This window comes from Octopus sinensis, linkage group LG4 (genome assembly GCF_006345805.1).
Source record: "Octopus sinensis linkage group LG4, ASM634580v1, whole genome shotgun sequence".
Lineage (NCBI taxonomy): Eukaryota > Metazoa > Mollusca > Cephalopoda > Octopoda > Octopodidae > Octopus > Octopus sinensis.
Window position 1 is genome coordinate 45,684,648 of NC_043000.1, and position 22,528 is coordinate 45,707,175.

Consider the following 22,528-nt stretch of genomic DNA (forward strand, 5'->3'; position numbering starts at 1 on the left):
AAAGAAAAGAAAAAGGTCAATAAATACTTGCCATTACATTTTTGATCAACCAAATATGAACTATTTTGTTGCACAATGCGTCTCCAACTTTCCTTTAACTTGAAAATACCCTCCTTCCAGAATCGAGGTGGTTTCACGGCAAAGAATTCATCAAGGTATCTTTTTACATCATCCAAGGAATTGAAATTTTTACCATTAAGACTATTCTGCAGAGACCTGAATAAGTGGAAATCCGAAGGAGCAATACCTGGTGAATATGGAGGGTGGGGTAACACATCCCAGCCGAGCTGCAGCAATTTTTGTCTGGTTCCCAAAGCATCAAGTACCGAAAATGAACTTTCTTATCTTCCATTATAAAGTGTTATAGAATTAACACAGGTTATAGGAACATAAACCTTTGTCCACGAAAAGATAGCTTAAACTGTGCTCTAAATGGAGGTGTAATCAAATCCTATTTTATGGACTCAACCATGTTCTAAAATAAGTTGAAATGTAAGCTACTATCGGCACAAACTTTCCGAACAACCCAATACTTGCGTTGGTTTGTTCAAGGTGGTTACCCAGCATGGCAGCAATATAATAGCTGAAGTAATACAAAAGTAAAAAGATAAAAAAATATGTTTCAACCTACACTAGAGTGAATGATTATTCAAAACACTAGTACACTGTATAATGAAGTGTTTAGTTTAGTAGAAAAAAACATTACAATCTCAATAGGCAATATTCAGATATCTGTTCATTTGGCTGAGTTCATGATAACTATTGCAAAGTTGAGAAGAATGAACTTGATCACAATATAATATTTTTTGAATGTTAGAATATATAGTTCAATATACAGATATATATATGTTAACTTGTCACAGTTGTGTACAATAATTAAAAAAAGTGTAACTGAAATAAACAACAAAGTGTCAATATGTCTTCAAGATATTGGAAAATGATATCTTTAGTATCTAATTCTATAAAGTATATATATATTTCTCACTCTGATGTCTACAAAATTTCTGGCAGGAACATTTTGTTTACCATATAATTTTGATAAACAATTTATTTATTTAATTTTGTATATTTGCATCTTTTTCATGAGTTTCACATGATTAGGATGAATTGTTTTGTGGTCAATGGCAGGGATGGTGGAATTTCTTTAATAATCTGATGAAACACAGTTAATAAATATATATGAAATAAGAAGTAGAACCTAATTTCAACAATCAAGTGAACTGGAGCAATCAAAATTAGGTCCCTTGCTCAGGAGTATTGGAATGAGAACTTACAAATAGGTTTTACACCTTCAGTTCTATAATTCTTTTCATTTTACTTTATAAGTACTTATTCAAAATGTTAAAGTGTATAGAAGGTCAAGGAAATAATAAGACTTTATAGTCATACATATTCTCGGGGTTTTGAGAGAATTCGTGGGTTATGTGATTATCATATTAAGCATTGTTCTATCATTGAAGCATAACTGGATATTATGTTATTAGTCATTGAAATAACTTGACACAGATGGGTAAGCTTTGAATAGTATTAGATTACAAGATAGTTGATTTGCATTATAGTATTATGGGAAATTTCAATGGTGCATTGTTATAAAAATAATTTTGAATACCATTATATTGGTGGAGACCTTTTTAAAAAGATGTAATTATGAATCAGATGTTTGAATAACATTATTTGAGTGTCTTAGAAAGATTTTGCAGTATTAAGCAATCTTTTTTCATGTGTGTGTATGTATATTTTGTGTGTATGTTATGTGTGTGTGTGCACACGTGTATGTGTGTGTGTGTGTGTAATATAATACCTCTTAGCATTGTCTTATCAATAGACTATTGAATTACTTTACAATGGTAATTCCAGAACTAATGTTGCAAAATCTTTGATTCACCAATCATCATCAACATCACTATCTGTTTAATGTCTGTTGCTTTTCCATGCTTGTATGGGCTGCTGGACAAAATTGCCATTCAGGGTAATATCGCTTTTTGTGATCATGTACTAACTTGTTTGTGGAGCCCAACATCCTGATGTCTAATCTCACCACTTTGCCAATGCCTTCCTTTGTCTTCTTTTTACAACAGTGCCAGAACATAACATTCATTTCGCCCAACACTCGTTGTTCACTTCTATTACACATTCATACAAGCAGTCATCTCTCCAGGAGACACTAGCTAATTTCATTACTTTTCAACCACTCTCTCAGTTTACCCAGCACTAGATATTATTGAAGTTAATATTGCATATCAAATAGGTCATACATATTTCCAATTACTTCCAATTTTTTCTCACTTCTCACAATTAAATATCCATTCAATTCCACATTTAACTATAATGCAACATCACATTCTGAAATATGCTTCACATATTATTTCCTATATGAAAGTATATCTAACCTTAACCTAAGACAGATTAGGAGCTTTAGTTCAAGGCTGCAAATACCTCAATATGTAGAATAAGCTGCAGGTCATCTTCAATGCTATAATTTATAATTTAAACAAATTTCATCAGTGTTTGAAAAACATCTGCCTCCTACCACCCTCACTTAGCAATAAACCTTGTATAACTGCAATAAAAATTAACTTTGAATCTGACAAACCATCCAACTCATGCAGAAATGACAAGTGGACTAAACTATCCCAACACTTGTCCACCTACTCAATCTACCTCCATTGCCATCCCCACTTTGTCCCCCACCCCTTCCCTTCCACACTGAACCTTGACATTACTATTCCAGTTTCTCTCTCTGTCTTTACCATGGCACTCCCAAAAACTCTTGTCTCTGAAATCCTCTCCATTACATTTCTCTTACTACAAAAAAAAATATTTGTTCCATTCATCATGATAGCTGTCTTGGTGTAAGCTACAAAGTGACCCTTCACCATTACTGGTGCCACAAAAAAAGCACCCACTACACTCTGTAAACTGAAAAGTATTAACAAGGACATTCAGCCAAAGAAACCCTGCCAAAATTGAGAAATTGGAACAAGATAAGATCCTCTGACGCATTGGATCCTGTCAAACCATCCAGCCCATAGACATAAAACAATGATGTTGATGACATCAACAATGATGACATGTTTCCCTCTATCCTAAATATGTTTTCTTTAGGATAACTCAGTAAAGTATGTTTGTTTGTTTTTGTTTTTCCAGTTTCAGCTCTTGAGCTGTGGCCATGCTGGGGCACCGCCATTGTGGTGAAAGAGTACAGCAGGGATCACCACCCCCTGCCGGAGCCTCGTAGAGCTTTTAGGTGTTTTCGCTCAATAAACACACACAACGCCCGGTCTGAGAATCGAAACCGCGATCCTGCGACCGCGAGTCCGCTGCCCTAACCACTAGGCCATTGCGCCTCTACTGGAGTATTTCAGACATAAATGAGTACTGAAAAATGTAAAGAAACTTTCTGCACACTTTAATTAAACATTAAATGTGAGAAAGATGGAATTCAAAACTCGAATTATATTGCGATATTGAAAGTAAACTAATAAAATATCATCAAAATTATTCAGCATATAAGAAAACAGTTATGTAATATCAAAATTTATAAAAAAGAGAATTATAATATAAATACTGACCAAATATTAAAAATAGCTTTGCCACAATTAATGTCTATAGCTAGAATATTTTTCACTGTATATTTTAGGCTTCATTTTCAAATCTTGAACCAGAATAACTTATAAAACTACATTTGTCATAATCCTAGTGAACAGCAGTAATTCAACATCCAAAAGCAGTAAACACTTTTGATACTGCTTGTGAGAAGATATTATTTCTTATCTTTAGCACATAGTCAGAAACCAGCAGTCAAAGAGATTAAAACAAGTCTAATCAACAAGTTTATTCTAGCTCATTCTCTAAACTATAATGTAAAAATTTAATGCAAAGGCACAGTTTCTGATAATGGACATATGATGATAGACTGGTAAACACTTCAAAAACTTTCACTATCTACCTCAAAAGTTATTAAATATTTATCTGCATTGAGATTAACCTAAGCTATAGTTCTCTCATCACATTTGGCACATTGACATTCCAAATGGTGACTGAGAAAGTACTATAATTATAACAAAAGGTACGCCTAATGATATCATTAAGGTAAGGAAAAAAAACTGAAGCAATATAACATGTAAAAATAGATATCATTTTGATAGTGTAAATAAGATTCTTGACTTGCTATGTATTCTTTAAAGTTTTTTGATTAAATAGATTAGTTTATTTATGGTGATGTAGTGGTACCTAAAATAAACTAATAGCTCTGGAAGCCTTAAAAGCTTTCACTTTTGCAAAAGTGTTCAATATAGCATTTGAGTCTGTGTTATTCATTTTTACTCCATTACTAACTTTTAACCTTTTTGTTACCTTATTTCTGCTGAGATGCTCTGTTTCTTTCAATTAATTTCAAATATAACAAAGAATTTAGTAAAATAACTTCATTATCATTAAGCTAGTGTTAGGAACATAAACTGGGACTAAGGTTTTGGTGGATGGCTTTAATTCAGAACTTTTGAAAAAAAGACATTTATACAACAGAGCCAGAGGCAGTTTCAGGTGAGTTGGTATCAAAAGGGTTAAATAGAAATAGATATTCTAAGTTCTATGAATTCACCCATGGGTAATACAGCCAGTGATGATCAGAGGATTAAACTAGTCAAAATATACAAGGTCTTTGGGCTAAATATGATGATTCTTTATGTCTCCTTTTTTCTGGAATAGTTTGTTTTATTGGTGAATAGTCAATGGCATTGCAGAGCCGGAATATTAAAGTTGTATTTGAGTAAAAGTTTGCTGACATGGAAGACTGAAAGACATCTTAGGGAAGTGTACCCTGTATCATGATGATTTATGTTGGGTATCAATATGCCAAAATCATGACTGCTACTCAATGGTCTGTGAATACTGTAGAGGCTGTAAAACATGACATGGACATCACGAAACCAAGTTTTCCCGAAACTTTAATGGTATGTGGGTGAGTCTCTAGTGTGGGTGATGTCATGCTTCCCCCATCTTTGAACAGAGGCTTAGGCTCAGTTCTGACATATGTGTGAAGCTACAGGAGACTTTGGTCAAACACTGGCTGGAGAGGATTGCTGCTGGAATGGTCTGTGTGGCCACAGGATTCAGCTTCTTGCCATACCTTCAGAAAGAGTCAAAAGAGGTTGTTGGAGAATTTCTCTGACTTCACCAGCACCAATTTCTGGCCACCTAATTTCTCTGATTGTAATTCTATGGATTACTATGTGTGTGGTATGGCTGAGAAAGCCACCAACCACTCTGCCTGCAACATTAGAGCTTAGCTGGTTGACAAGATCAAAGAAGCATTTGAAGATCTTCCCAGGGACACAGTGAGGAAAGTATGTACCAGGATCTGAAGCCATCTTGAAGTCATGAAAGTTGACACAGGCTACTTTGAATAAACTGTTATCTCCCAACATAATTTAGGTAATAATTTTTGAATTTTTAAAATGCTTCTCTTTTGGATGGGAGTGTGTTTTCTTTTCTTTTTATGAAAATGCAAAATTTAACCCAAACACTCCATTGTATATGTATAAACAAAGTTTTTCTCATAGCCTAAAATGTTATATCCCCACAACTACAGATATATGTTTTAAAGATTTAGAATTTAAGAATTTAATATTTTTATGCTACCTGATGTCAAGTTACATCAAGAGACAAAGTTTCAAAAGTGAGAGCTCCTCATGTAGCAAGTAAAGATAGAATTTCTCATAATTTCTTATAATTAACACTCACACTGATTTATTTATAAGATAAATTGACTCATATGTCTGATGGTTTGTTATTTTGTTATGTGAATTTTTTCATACATTAATTGTTTTATTCTCGACAGTAACTGATACATAAACATTTGACAGAAATGACAGATGTGGTTCTAACCACACAAAAAATATGAAGGGATGATGAAAAGTTCCTGGCTTTATGACTATTGTGAAAGGCCTAGTTGGAGGCCCAAATTTTTGAGTTCTTTTACAGGGCTTAGAAAATGTTAAATAAAATCATAGTTAACTGATCCTCCTGTATTTTCTTTTACCCAAAGCCAGGAACTTTAAGGAATCTCTCATAATAATCCTTTGAAAGTTTTAAAAATGACAATCCTTTAATTGTTCTATTTAGGTGTTATAAAGCCTTTGTGATTTTAGAATAATATTAAACATGCTTTCTTATAATTTATAATTTAATTGCTCTAATTATTCTTCTTGCAAAGTTTCAAAGAAATACATTAATTGTTTTGCTTTTTAATGGGTTAGTCAGAGAAAGGAGGCAGTGCATATGATTCTTATTTAAAATTCCTCTGAGATTAATGGATAAAGGTAGACAGCAGTGTGTTTAGATATCAAATTATTTTCAAACAGAAAGGTGGCTCAAATACTTGCAATAGAATGGATTCTGATGAATGGTTACATTAACGCAATTTCACTTACACAATCTAAAAGTATGATAGAAGACATTTGCCAAGATTATTGTGCAATTGGGTCAACCATAGAACTACATTATTATTATGAAGCAAATTTCCTAATCTCACAGCCATGTCTGCACTCTTTGTTGGCATCAGCCCTCTCAACTAATTTACTAACCCTGTAGCATTTAAACTAGCCATGTCTAACCCAAATATTCTATTTGTCCTTATGTTCAAACAGGCCAAATACAGTCTTTCACACTTATCCTACTATGTCATACCAAAAGTATTCAATCCCATCATTAAAATCTGGAGGTACATGATAAGTGTATGATTAATTCAAAACAATGAGAATAAATAAGTATTGGTTTTGACAGATTAATGTGAATGCTAAAAGCTTAATTAGTAGATCGCCTATTTGGAGAGAACTGTCAAATATATATTTTATGAATAGAATAGTCAAATAGTTCTTGAGAGGTGCCTATGACTAACTTATCCTGTCTACCTAATGCATTTTTTATGTCTTGGTTCACTCTGAATACATAAAAGATCAATGCTTCTCTTTGCCTTTAATTTGCACTGAGTATATTTCAAGTTATAACCTACTCTTTACCTACACAGAACTAGGATCCACCTTCCAAATAACTTTTTGTAGCTAAATAGCACTTTGGTATTTACCATTAAGCTATTGTATTCTTCAACTGAAAATATTTCAATAAAGCAAACATTTTCCAATGATGAGAACACTCTGGAAGAGATGCAACAAAATACTAGTTAAGGTTTCTGATACCAGCTAATACTGTCCCATACATGCAATTCATAAAAACTGAGAAAAGAAATTAATATTGTCAATCACTCTATGTATTACACGCAAGCACATCCACTTATTGCAAATTCAGCTACCATAATTAAATTTATATTTCACTAAGGGGATCTAATATGACTAAAACAAATCCAGAGATTTTCTTCCTTACATGTTGAAAGAATCAAAAATAGTATTTGTCAGTGACTAAGCTTTTTTTGCCTCATTGTAGAAGTAACCTTTCAATGTTCCCTAAAATTAACAATTACTGAACTGCAGCAGCTCTAAAATAGATGTCATCTGTTTCTTTTAATGTTTCTAAAAATTACAATGATCCCTATAACTATACTTTACTCAGGTTTTGCATTGATAAATACATGTGGTTTCCCTTGGATAAAACAGTATTTTCATAACAGTTATTTTCCAAAAAGAACTGGTAAACATAAACTAATAGATTTAAGTGCCTTCTTGAGAGACATTTCAAAATTCCTGCCATCTGACATGAACCTTAGAGGTATGAGATGGTTATTCAATATCTTAATCACAAAGAACTTTCATTTTTCCATTGTATTTCTTTTAAAAGAAATCCAGTTCTTAACAGGTTTTGGATATATTATTTTAAAGTTAAGTAAGATCCCATCACAATACACTATAATAAGATTATAAAAGTACCCACTACACTCTCGGAGTGGTTGGCGCTAGGAAGGGCATCCAGCTGTAGAAACTCTTCCAGATCTGATTGCAGTCTGATGCAGCCATCTGGTTCACCAGTACTCGGTCAAATCGTCCAACCCATGCTAGCATGGAAAGCGGACGTTAAATGATGATGATGATGATGATTGCTTTGCTGTGCCAGAAAAATGGAATGGTCATGGAATATATTTGATCATATGTAACCTTGATCAAGATGGACCAAGGGCTTAACTATGAGAGCATTTTAAAAGTATCCAAGTACACGATCATTATATGTGTATCTCTGACAATAATGGTGTATGTTTTAGGCACAAAGCTGACATTCTTGAGTGGAGGAGATTAGTTGATTGCATAAACACCAGTACTTAACTGCTGTTTTGTTTGATCAATTCTGGAGGGGTCAGAACAGAGTTGACCTTGGTAGGATTTGAACTCAGAAAATAAAGTAATGAAATGAAGACTGCAAGGCTTTTTTTTTTTTTTTGCTCTAATCATATGATTCTGCCAACCTTCGGCTTTATATCTCTGACAGTAATAAACAAATTGTTCATACAAAGTAATATAGCAAAGCAATATCTTCTATATTGAGCCTTTATTATGCTGGTATTAAAAATCATTTTGAAATACATTCTGCCAAACTAAAAGTGTCTTTTTCTAGCATGTATCTGAAAACGTATCAACAGAAATACACATATGTACACAAATATGCATAAGAGTATACAAAATATTTTTGATGTGGATCTGTGAGTTTTTCTTTTGGGTTTTTTTTTTTTTTTCCTTGAACAGCAACTTCAAAGGTAGGCTAGGAAGAGTTGCTAAATATTTTTTTTTATTGCCTCCATGACCTGTATAAGAAATGGAAAATGTTTTCCTCAAATAGGGGATCTACTGAATGCTTGGGATAGAGTGGATAGCACTAAAGGCATTTATGAGTTAGATGGGGAAGTTATTCACTAGTCATTAAATTCAATACATCTAAGGCAAAGATTCATACCCACAAATTTTGAAACTTACCACTTTTCTGCTTACTGACTATTCAGTGGCAACTACAGCACTGTCTTTTCTTTTTTTTTTTACTTACACACTACATCATCATCCATTTAAACCCATACAATGCCCTGTACCTTTCCTGCTTTTATTTATGTCCCTCTAAATATCACACATACAAGGAAGTATTTTTTTCTCAGGAACTTCTTTCCTAGACTACCCTCCTATGCATCTCTATGAAACTGTCACCACTACTGTTTGTTCTTCTCTGCCTAGCAACTCGAATCTAATGGAATGGAACATTTACAGTACTAAATTACTTCATCCAGTTATCCCTATTTTGCCTTGTCTAGGTGAATCTGAGAAGTCTGGAAAGTCTTCTTCAGGCCATCATATAAAAGAAATTATCATGAATCACATTGTTGAAAGCACACTGGTATTACTGAATAACTTACATTTGGCAAACTTATATGTCTTCTTTGGTAATTCAGTAAAATAAGGAACAGACAGGTACTTGGGTTGATTTAATTACCTACTCACCTCTCCTACAAATTTGTGGATTACTGCCAATAAAGGAAATCAGTGTTACTTTAAATCATGTACAATAACTCTTACACCTTTACAGAGCATATGCTTTCAACTTCAATAACAATTTAACTTGTGTGGATAACAATGAAATTGAATTATTCACATATAACTTATTGAACTGAAAATAAAACTATTCAGCATTTTGTCACAAATAGTAATCATACATACTATCTTGTTAACTTTAATTCCTGTTTTATATATACCTGAACTGGTTGACACATTGCCAAATTGAGGTGCTAACTGCTTTACAGGGCAGCAGTGCAACCATTGTTGTAACAACTAGAACTTATGGTTTTTCTAAGACTTGGAATGGGTTTTCTGGTTTATGCCAGGAACTATGAAGTATTATGCTCCAAATCAAATTTTAATTTTTGGTTGGAACATTTTAGGAATATAATAATGCCTAAATTTTGCAAATGTCATTTGCAATTTATTCTTCTGAAGTTGAACTTTGTCCAATCATCTTAAAATTTAGGAAGCTACTGTGCCAGTTCTACCTCTACGGTTTTAATTCCTGTGAGCGATTTTATATTGCAAATCTTTCATTTTGGTTTGTTCTATAAAATAGAAATACAAACAACAGAATATTTTGTGGGGTATATGTCTGTGATCTCATAAATTAATAAAATGTAAGAAAAATCTGTAAATATTTGCTTAATAAATTTGCTGTATTGTTTTTGACAGACATAAATATGAATGGCTGAACAAGTTTCATTGTGTAAATATGTAATTTTTATTAATATTAACATCGATATAGCTGGGTAGTTGCAAAGTCTATTTCAAAACCATCTGGTCTTGGGAAAGTTAGAGAAAATCTTTTCTAATATAATCACAGACTGATTAACACCTTATAAGTGAAATTAGTTAATGGACATTGTATGAAAGCACACTGTGTGTGTGTGTGTGTGTGTGTGTGTGTGTGTGTGTGTGTGTGTGTGTGTGGTGTGTGTGTGTGTGTGCGTGTGTGTGTGCGTGTGTGTGTGTGTGTAATTTTATGATGATGGTTGTCTGCTCATGACTGAGGAAGATCACCCCTGACCATTGCACATGCAAAATGCCAGCAATGCCCATGCATTAGGTTATTGCACCAACAGTCAACGTTACCTAGGTACATGTCTGCAGCTTCCATGCTTGCTGCAGTATCTTCCTACTTGACCAGGCATCAGTTACTCACTACCTAAAATTTTAGGTCCAATAAGGCTTGCACAACAACTCACAGACCCTCTCCATCTTACTGATTTAATTCAGACACAAACCAAAACAAGATATCCAATGCCAATATGGGTCACTGGCTCAGGAATGTGGGTGCAACATAATCTCAAGAGAAAGCAAAAGATTCCCAAAATGCTGTATACCATTCTTTGCATATCTGGTTTTATACCAGTGACATTTTCTTAAAGACATACAAAATTTAAGGGGTGCCTCACTCTCAGTGGTCTTCCAGCATGACAGATACCAACACAGAATTTCTGAAGACCTGTGCTATTGCTAGATTATCGTTGAATTTACACTAGATTCATCCATCCTTTTGACAAATCATGTTTTTAGTCCTGCTGGTTTCTAGCAACCCTCCTCAGCAGGTAAGCCTAGTGGGGTGCCTCACATTCAGCAGCACTCATGAAAGACCTCACAAGTGATGCCACTATTATATATATATATATATATACACACACACATATATATATATGTATGAATATGTATATCTAAATGTATATACATTACCATGCATATATGTGTGTGTGTTAAATAAAATGAGACGACAAAGCCAGTGTGAAATTTCTAGGACATTTATAAAGAGAAACGTAGTCTTACAGCTGTTTCAGGGATATAAACGATATCCCATCATCAGAGACGATATTAGAGAGTTAAATAGAAGGAAATGGTAGAGTTCAATATAAGAAGTTATTTTGGAAAGGTAGAGATATAAGAAATATAAAGGAAAGTATGAGAATAAAAAAATATGTGCTGGATGTTAAAGTTGCTGTTCCATTATCCAAGGAAAGTGCTGTGTAGAATGGGTAAAGAGGTTTCTTGTCCATGGTATGCAAAATTCCAATAGAAGTCCATATTCTAGTTATTACAAATGGATAGTGTTTGGATATAAATTCCATGTGCCATTCATTCAAAGGGATCTTGTAGTGTAAATGAGATTTTGAGAATATACTGGTAGGGGGAAATAGATAGAGAGAAGAGGATACATAATTATGTTAGAGGGAAGAAAAATGGTATTAGTAAAAAAATATTAGAGGAGGAAAGAAGAAAGAAAGAAAACAAGAGGAAGAGAGAAAAGAAGTGCTAGATGGTGGTCAAGATATTGTGAGGGGTGGGGAGGGGAAAGCTATCAGTAGATAAAAGTAATAGAAGGGATAGAAGGAAGAGATAAGAATGTAATATCTTGACCACCATCTAGCACTCCTTTTTCCTTTTCTCTTCCTCTATCTTTATACATATATATATATGTATAAAATGGTGGTGCCCCAGCATGGCCACAGCTCATTAGCTGAAACTGGAAAAATAAAAAAAAATAAAATATGTGTGTGTGCGTGTGTGTATATATACATATATACATACGTATATATATATATATATATTTATATATACATACACAGTTTATGTATGTATTTGTGCCTGTGTGTACATTGGCCATGCACATGTATTGGTGTTTGTTCTCATGTGTCTCTCAATTCATGTATTTTGAGCAAAGGTGAGATCGTTTGTTTACAACTCTCATAAACAATATCTGCCGAAGCTCACCAGTTTTGATGTATGGAACAAAAAAGAAATGTATTTTACTTGAAAAAGAAAGAAAGCAAGAGTTGGTGACAGGATAAGTTTTGTTCAACTCTTGCCAGCAGAGAAAAGCAGACATAAAAATTACACTGAGGATTATAATAACAGTGATTATAACTATGAGAGCTACGAGAAGAAAAATCTAAAGTATTTGATGCTAATTCTTTTCTGGAATTTATTTCAGTACATTGTTCTAATGTATTTATGTATAGTTATGTTGAACTGAATACTTTGCCGATAAATGCATCAGTTTCTAATTGAAATTTTAGATTTTATTTCTTTGTAATGATGGGTGATTAGTAAAAGCCATAGTCATTACTTGCAAATGGACATGGCTTAGTAGCATGTAAATGATATAATAAATTCACCCTTTTAAAGCTTAGCCAGGCTCATGGGCCCAGTTTCCTGGTTTCTATGGTGTATGTGTTCCCCAGTTGGATGAGACACCAGTCCATTGTAGTGTTACTCATTTTTGCCAGCTGAGTAGACTGGAGCAACGTGAAATGAAGTGTTTTGCTCAAGAACACAATGCGTCACCCTGTCCAGGAATCGAAACCACAATCTTACGATCATGGTGCTGACACCCTAACCACTAAGCCATGCACATCCACTTAGTAGCATGTACAATACTTTAATTGTTTTAAGTGCTTATGTAGCCATGACCAAATATAAACACCTTTTTGGCCCTCCTACTGTTCACCCAACCTAACATCTATCATGTAACAGTTGGTGAGAGGAATAGGAGGAGGGGCTGTATCAGCAGTAGGCTAGTACTCATTTTTGGCTGAACAGGCAAAATGATGTGCCTTGCTCAAGGTCTCAGTACATCACCTAGTCCAAGAATCAAACCCATAATCTAATGATCATGAGTCCAACACTCTAACCACTAATGGCACACTTATTTACAAGATTATTTAGTTTCAATGGTCAGTATGTTTACAATTTTTCAAAAACAAATGGTTCCATAGATGGTTCCATAGAACAAACAATGAACTGAATAAAACATAAGAAGCCCCTAATAATTTAACCTACTGCTAATTTTGTTGCTGATGTACTGTAATAACAGCTATACCATATATGTCTAACATTTATGCTAAAACAATCATTTTGAAAATGGATTTTGGATCCTTTATCATGTGAATTTGCATATGTCATTTATTTCTGTTTGGGCTTTTGTTGCTGTTAAACAGAGAGCATGATTTCAATACATAGTGTTTTATTCCTGTTCTGACATTAAAAGTTGCAACATTTTGACTAATAATATATTCACTCAATTTTAAGAAATCCATCTCACTCTCTAGCAATTTCAACAACTGAATGAGCAGAATCTATTTCGCTTTACACTAAATTGTAATTGAATGGTCAATATGTTTCGACAGATTTTTTTAAACAACATATGTTTGCAAGATACTTAAAAGTGCTTGTGAATAAGAATGCAAATTGATAGCCCAAGCAGCTGAAATCAAATCCATGTATTATTTGTTGGCAGCCCTGTGTTATTCTCATGATATTATGAGCTTGAATGAATTAGATGAAGTTCTCTAGTTTCGGAGTCAAAAGTCTAAGGAGAAATGTTGTAATTGAATCTCAGTCACTGCCTAAAACTATAAAATGGTACAATCGTAAAGCATAGAGAAATACAGATGCATAAGAATACAAAAATTTCACTCACTGCTTAGATATAAGAGCTTCACATAAAAATGAGCATGGCTAGAATAGGTATATGGATCATTACAATGAGATTTGCATAGCTTCTTGCTTTTTATTCACGTTCCTAATTACCCTATACTTCTACACGACACTGAATAAAAACTGGATAGTAAGTGTATATATATTACTTCCTCTTTGTAGATTTAGCAGCAAAGTTTCCCTAAAATCTTACTCTACCACTCAATGATGCAGTAATAAAAGGAAAATGGAAGGAAATAACCAGAGAAAGACATTTTATCAGAGCCCTTCTCAGTCAAGGTTAAATAGTAACAGTTAACTAACTAGAGAGCTTCTATTTGGTCCCTTTGTCAACATAAAATAGTAACTAAATCCTCCTCAAATAAGACTTTAGGAAAGTGTGTTTAAAGTGGATTATGTATTTGATCTGCAAAAAACAAAAGAAAAAAAGGGATGGATATTCAAGGCTAGAATTCTTTGATCAAAGGTCTGTTGTATGAGAAATGATCAGTGAGGGAAAAACAACAGCATTTTGCTTAAGAAATATAAATATAAAAATTACTATATTGATACATAAAGAAATACTAATCCATAAATCATTTCAAATTTCTTTTCTAATTCCAGGAATAAAAAGAATTCCCCATGTACTATAAAAAGACAAAGAAAAGAAAACTAGTATTTGTTACATGAAATATTACAAAGACTTTCAGAAAAGGAAAATTACGTAAACATGGATTGTTCCAAAATTGCTTAACCAAATACTTTTTAAAATAATATTTTCTCCAAAATGTTTATTTTATTTATTCATTTTTCTATTAATCAGTTTGAGTTCTGGGATTCGTATTTAGGAATTTTTATGAAAATGTTTGTCTTTTAAAATTTATCTAAAAAAAGATGCATCAAATTGCTGCTTTTCCCCCTTCTTTCTTATTGCAAATAAATCTAAATTCGCTGTTTTGTAGCTGTGCAGTTTTAGAATCATCCATATTTTATAGGGATCCTATATATGTGTGTATGTAGTGTGTGATGATATTATTTTAATGTCATTTTCTTTAAATCAAAAGTCCTTATATTAAGTTTGACATATCAGAAGTATAGGAATAGCATTTTTTTAAATATATTCTCTTCAAAATTTCTTTCTCAAGATTTCTTTTTACATTTTCTTAGATTCGGTATGTTTATTTGCTAAGAAAAAAAATTTCAACAATCTTTTTTTTTTATAATTTGATATGCATTTCTCTGATTCTTTAACATCTACATTCACAGATAGTTGTATGCATATACATTACTTTGAAACATTTCTATGAGAGCTTGTATGAAGAATGTGAGCATTGACTGAACACAACAAATGCATTGTTTATATCTGCTTCTGTAGAAATGCATGTATATTCAAAACACTACACATATATGTACATATGTGTATATATATATATATATATATATAATATATATATATGCATATATGCTTTCTTAAATATATATATATATATATGCATATATGCATGTGTAAGTATTTGCGTGTGTGTATGTGTCTGTAGATGGTGCTTGTGTGTGTTTCTGCTGCTCAAGTTTTCCATTGTATGTAGAGATATTTGATATTTGGCAACTTTGAAATTTCTCTTGGAATGTTTCAAAATGTTTTTCTTTTATTAATACATTTATTGCATAGACTCTGCCATTAGAGCAGAAATTTCTACTCTCTAAGCTGATTTAACAACATACAGGTCCATACACACGCACATACCACAAACACAAACTCCACTCACATGCATACAAACACTGATAAATTTTTTTGCTCCCCTGAACTGATACACATCACATTATACATACTTATATTTGTGTGTGTATGCATACACACGTACACAAATATATACACATACATATGCATATACATACATACATACATACATACATACATACATACATACATACATACATACATACATACATACATACATACATATATATTGGTATGAATTAATATTTAAGATTTTTTTAAAGAGTTTCTGCAACAAAAATATCCAACTGAAATCATTTGCATATATTTTATATATTTTGAAGAAGCACAAAGGATATAAACTTTAGTTTTTATTGTCTTTCAAAAATATTAGAATGTATTTCTTCAAATAAAATGTTATATATTCAGATATTGCAGAAATCATAATATTCCTCCCCTCTAACATGTTAACTAGTTCACTGAACTGTCAGTGATATTTTGAAACTTATTCTATTTTCTAAGTTTTTCATTAATGTGTTATTGTGATGTATGGGAGAACATTCTGAATATTTGATTTTTTTTTTCCTAAATCTCAAAGGCAAATAAAATTAAATTGCATATATATATATATATAATATATATATATATATATATATATATATACACACACACACACATATATATATATATATATACACACACATATATATGTGTATATATAGATATATATCCGTGTGTGTGTGTATGTATTTGTGTTCATGTATGTGTATATATAGAGTAACAGTAAAAGAAACCTATATTTTGATACGTGATCCATTATGATACCATATTTGGTAGACATCATCTTGATGGGTTTTTAAGTCTTCCACTACCACACAGATGTTTTAATTAGTATTTTAGTCTAGCCAATAGCCTCTAATAAACCCACATTTTCATCTGGTTTCCCCTGTTCTCTCGTTCCTATTCCCTCTAATTTTACTTCCTTCGTATTTTCATCTAGTCCGTATGCTCTGTGCCACATAAACTTATATCTATTTTTCATTTCTTTCTGAAAGATTCTTTTACACAAAACCTCAATACTCTTATTTCCTTATATAATACAAACCTATACAAATTTATGAATATAATCAGTATCAGTGAAGGCACATAACCTAGTGGTTAGGGCGTTGAACTCATGATCTTATGAGTGTGAGTTCAATTCTTGGACTGGCTGGGTGCATGGTTCCTGAACAAAATATTTCATTTTGCGTTGATCCAGTTCACTGAGCTGTAAACGAGTAACTTTGCAATGAACTGGCATCCCATTCGGGAGGAATATTGCAACCTCTACCCCCAGTATGACATGGAAACTGGTCCTATGAAACCCAGTACTTGAGCCAGTAACATCAGGTGGGGGTTGTTGTTGTTGTTGATGATGATAATGACATCGATGATGACAATGATGATGATAATGATGAAGATGATGATGAGAAGGAGGAGGGGGAAGGACAACAACAATGATGATGACGACATTGATGATGACGACGATGATGACAATGATGATGTTGTTGATAATGATGATGATGCGGAGGATGAGGGTGATGATGATGATGATGATGATGATGAGGATGATGATGATGATGATGATGAGGAGGAGGAGAGGGTCTTTTTCCCTTCCATTTAGACTTGATCAAGATGAAGAAAGACACCTGCACATAGGAAAGACATCTGTACACAGCTGCAGTTTATCTTATTATCATAGTTGAGTCTTTCTGTCAAAGGGAACTAACTGCAGTGAAGACGTTACATCTTTTGCCTGTCACTTATGCTTCAGATCATGCAGATCTGCAGCAGAATTGAATAGTCATCTGAGGGGTCATAGATGTAAAGTTAGAAATGTCAATGGCAACAAGGAAGTACAAGGAAACTACACACACACAGGAATATGCTGAAAAGTTCCTGGTTTTAGGTGAAAGAAAATACAAGAGGATCATTTAATTATGATTTTATTCAACATATTCCCCTCTCCGATTCACACACTTATTGCAGTGGTCCTTCAGTTTTTCTAAGCCCTGTAAAAGAACTTGGAAGGTTGGGCCGCCAACCAGGCCCTTCACAATACCCTTAAAGCTAGGAACTTTTCGATACCCTCTTGTACATGCATACATATTTATGTATTTACACACATACATGTGTACATGCATACATGAATACATACATACATAAAGCTGAAGATCAGGGAAAAAGGAAACACCTACGCTGAACTATTGAGAAATCTGCAGTTACTTTATCCAGATGACAAAGTCAGGTTTATACCTGTAATTATTGGGGCCCTGGAATATGTAACACGCTGCCTAAATAAGGCTTCTCAAAATCAGAAAGACTACAGATCTAATCCATCACTGAAACTGTAAAAATCTGTAAAACTTTCCCGAAGTTTATCATTTAAATATATATGAGCAAGTTTAGACATGCAACTATATGCATGAGAATACATACATAAGGCAAAACATACAAACCTGCACATATATATGCATACATGCATACATACATACTTGTGTACATACATAAATACATACATGTGTACATACATACATACATACATACATACATACATACATACATACATATATACATACATACAAACAAAAATACCCTGTTGTTAATGTTGAAATTTCAATGAAGGAGGCTTGGATCTGGGTTAGAAACCAACTCTTTCTCTATTGGCAAGAAATCTTGAAATAAAACTGAACAATCATACATGCATACATACATACATAGATACATTATTATGGCTGCCCCCTCGTTATCGAGTATGGCCATTGCACAAAGCTTAACAGTTACTGGTGCTGTGATCGAATGTGACTTTTTAGCCCAGCTATAGTTCTACAAAGTCTTGTAGAGAATTGGCAACATACATACATACAAACATACATACATACATACATACATACATACATACATACATACACATGTTATCATCATCATCACCATTTATATCCATTTTCCATGCTGGTATTGGTTGAACAGCTTGACAAAATCCGACAAATTGGAGAACCACACCATGTTCCTGGGTCTTGGGTTTTTAGTTTCTATGGTTGGATGCACTTCCTAATGCTAGTCACATTACTGAGAGTACTGGATGCTTTTCTTTGTGTGCCTCAAGGAGCAGCGAGACCATATTGCAACTAGCAACACCAATGTGCTAAGGAGTGCTTTGTGACATAAAGCAGAGAGAGAATGATGAGTTTTGGCGTGATGCGATGGCTAAGGTATAATGAGAAGAAACATATTTATTGTGATTAGTCCTGGAGTAGGTTATGTGTTTGCGGCTGGGGAATCCAGTGCTTTCCCAAATATATGAACAGAAAACATGAGAGAAGGTAACGTAAGAAAGATATAAGGGCAGTGAGAATCTGTTAGGTTGTCCGGAAAGTTCATGCCGATTTATAGTAGCTTACTTTTCAACTTATTTTAGAACATGGTTAAGTCCATAAAATAGGATTTGACTACACCTCCATTTAGAGCACAGTTTAAGCTATCTTTTCGTGGAAGAAGGTTTATGTTCCTATAACCTGTGTTAATTCTGTAACCCTTTAAAATCGAAGATGAGAAAGTTCATTTTCGGCACTTGATGATTTGGGAACCAGACAAAAATTGCTGCAGCTTGGCTGGGATGTGTTACCCCACCCTCCATATTCACCAAATATTGCTCCTTCAGATTTCCACTTATTCAGGTCTCTGCAGAATAGTCCTAATTGTAAAAATTTCAATTCCTTGGATGACATAAAAAGATGCCTTGATGAATTCTTTGCCATGAAACCACCTCAATTCTGGGAAGAGGGTATTTTCAAGTTAAAGGAAAGATGGAGACACATTGTGCAACAACATGGTTCATATTTGGTTGATTAAAAATGTAATGGCACGTATTTATTGACCTTTTTCTTTCCTTTAAAAATCAGCACGGACTTTCCAGACAACCCAATAGAATGTGTCATGTTATAGAAATAAAAAGAGGTGTTGGTTATCATTGAGGTGAGCCACAGAAGGAAATTTGAGAGGATTAGGTTTAAGATGGCAGAGAAGCTGTGGGGAGAGGGCAGTAAGAAAAAGAGAGGGTGATAGTAAGAGGTCAGAGCATAAGCTTGAGAACAGGAGGTGCAAGGGGTGCATATGCACCCCTAAAACTTTTGTCAAGCAATGAAAACACTTTGTCTATCTTGGGTTCGACCAAAGCAAATTTCATCCCCACACTTATGGACCAGTGGGTGACTGCAGCAACAAAAGTATGAATATGAGAGACAGGAGTGTACTATAAAGATGATAGAAGAAATAGCAGAGAAAAATTATAGAGAAAATATCCTGGATGCAGAGGCAGCAGAGAGCAATAGTGAAGGCAGTGTTCTTTCTGCCATGCTTGGTGGTTTCCATATATACAGCACCTTGCCAATTATTGCTGACATTTGTCATCATTTTTGTGAAGTTTATCAGCTTTAAATCAGTTTTTATCACATATCAGTGTGTGCGTGTGTGTGTGTGTGTGTGTGCGTGCGTATGTGTGCGTTTACACCTGATTTGGTTGGTTAGCATTAATGGGCAGGTTTTCTCAAGCACTAAATGTCTCCCAGCATATGCATACATTTATATATATATTTATATTTATATGTGAATATGTGTAGGTGTGGGCGTATGTATATGTTAATTAACTTTCACATGAAAATGACTGAAAGTCTCTTTGAAGATTTGCAAACCAAAACTTCAAATCCCCTTTCAGTCATTTCTTTGTAAAAGTTAATTATGTACTCTATTGAAAAAAATGATTGAGTAATCTTCCAGTTTAATGTTGAATTATTTCTATATACAAGCTGACACTTGCATATAGAAATATACAAACACTACTACATATGTATGTACATGTATGTGTTTACATACATTTTTATATGTGTGTGTGTGTGTGTGTATAAATTTATATGTGTGTATACACATGAATATATATATATATATATTATCTGTATATATGTGTGTACACACATGAATATATATATATATATATGAATTATATGGATAATACCATACCAAATTCTGGTGCCTTTAACTTAAGTACCATATTCAACTGAATCTCTCTCTCTCTCTCTCTCTCTATATATATATATATATATATATATATATATATATATGTATATATGTGTGTGTGCTTGCATGAATATATATGTTATATGAATGCAACGAGCACAAAAGGAAAAGATAAGACAAAAGGGAGAAGTCTTAGCTAATGCAGTTTTAGCTTAACACTTAAAAGGAAGGCAAGAGTCTTGATGCTTCTGGGGCTGCTCCTTCATCATTTATTGCAAACTCTTTTCAAATGTTGTGGATTGTTTGTTTTGTACAGCAAAGGAAAGAACGTTTCAATGATTCAGGAATAAGGAAGATAAAACACTTTTCTTAATTGGGAGACTGTAAGACATTCTCTAAAACAAATAGCCGATTCAGTTTAGCTTTTATATTAAAAAGAAATTTGTGAATCAAACAATAACAAAATCAATCCTGAACTCTTTTAATGAAAATGCAATCTTAGTTGTTGCTATCAGTGCCCTAACTGAGTGCACCTATGACAAAAAGCATTTCAATTACGATCCATTCAAATTTTGAATACCTTGGGTTATATAGTCCAGTCAATCCTTCCTTTCTTTTTTGAAGACTCTAATATGTGATTTGAGATAAATTTGCCTACTAATATTAGCCAATTAACCACCTAGAAGTTCTCTCATTGTGATACGATAACTAGTTTTAATAAATGGCTTAATGAATATAACTATGGTTCATTTTATCACAATCAGTGTAAAATTATCTTACTGTTTTATAGTTTAACTTCAGTTAATACTTAAAATTCAACAGTATAACTTTTATAATAATTTGTGGACAAATTTACAATGTTATCCATACAAGTTTATCTTTCCCTAAATTCATTGGATAGGGATCAAGGAGGCAATAACTCCAATGTTTTTTTTTTTTTGTGATCATTATAAGTGAAGGCAGGGTTCATAAGCATTGAATAAAATGACTAATCGATGTTGTTCCAATACTGTATGCACCAAGTTCAAATCCTATCAAAGTTAACGTTTCCTTCCATCTTTTTGGAGTTGATTAAAAAACAGCATGAGTTCAGGGTGGTAGACTAGCAGAACTGTTAGAAGACTCAGCAAGTTGCCTTTTTAATATTTCTTCTGGCTCTTTGCATTCTGATTGCAACACTTCAAAGACACAACTTCAAAGCAGTTCCAGCTCCAATCAGTAGTGTTTTCTTTGGTTAAACATGGACATAGGGTGGATAAGGGAGGAAGTCACATGCACAGGCAACTACCAATCCACTTCAAAAATCTTTACCTAGATTTGCACTTACATTAGTACATTTCCAGTGTTAGAAGCTGTGCAAAGACAATAATAGTAATAATAATAATAATAATAATAATAATAATAATAATATAATAATAATAATGATGATGAAAACTGGAATTGGAGGCTTTAATCTGTGCTGCCCAAGAACAAGCATTAAGAACCAATTACATCAAATACAAAATAGACAACACATCAGAAAGTGATAAGTGCAAGATTTGTGGACAAAATGCTGAAACCATATGGCATATTACCAGTCATTGTACACCACTAACCCAAAAAGAATATGAGACATCAGGACAATATAGCAAGGATTGTCTATTGGACACATTGCAACAAGTATGGACTCGACAGAGCAAAAAAGTGGTATGAACATAAACATGAAGGCATTATTGAAAGTGATAACACAAAGATCCTATGGGATTTTATGATTCAGTGTGACTGTGAGATAGAGAATAGGAAACCGGACATAGTGTTAATTGAGAAAGAAACCAAACTATGC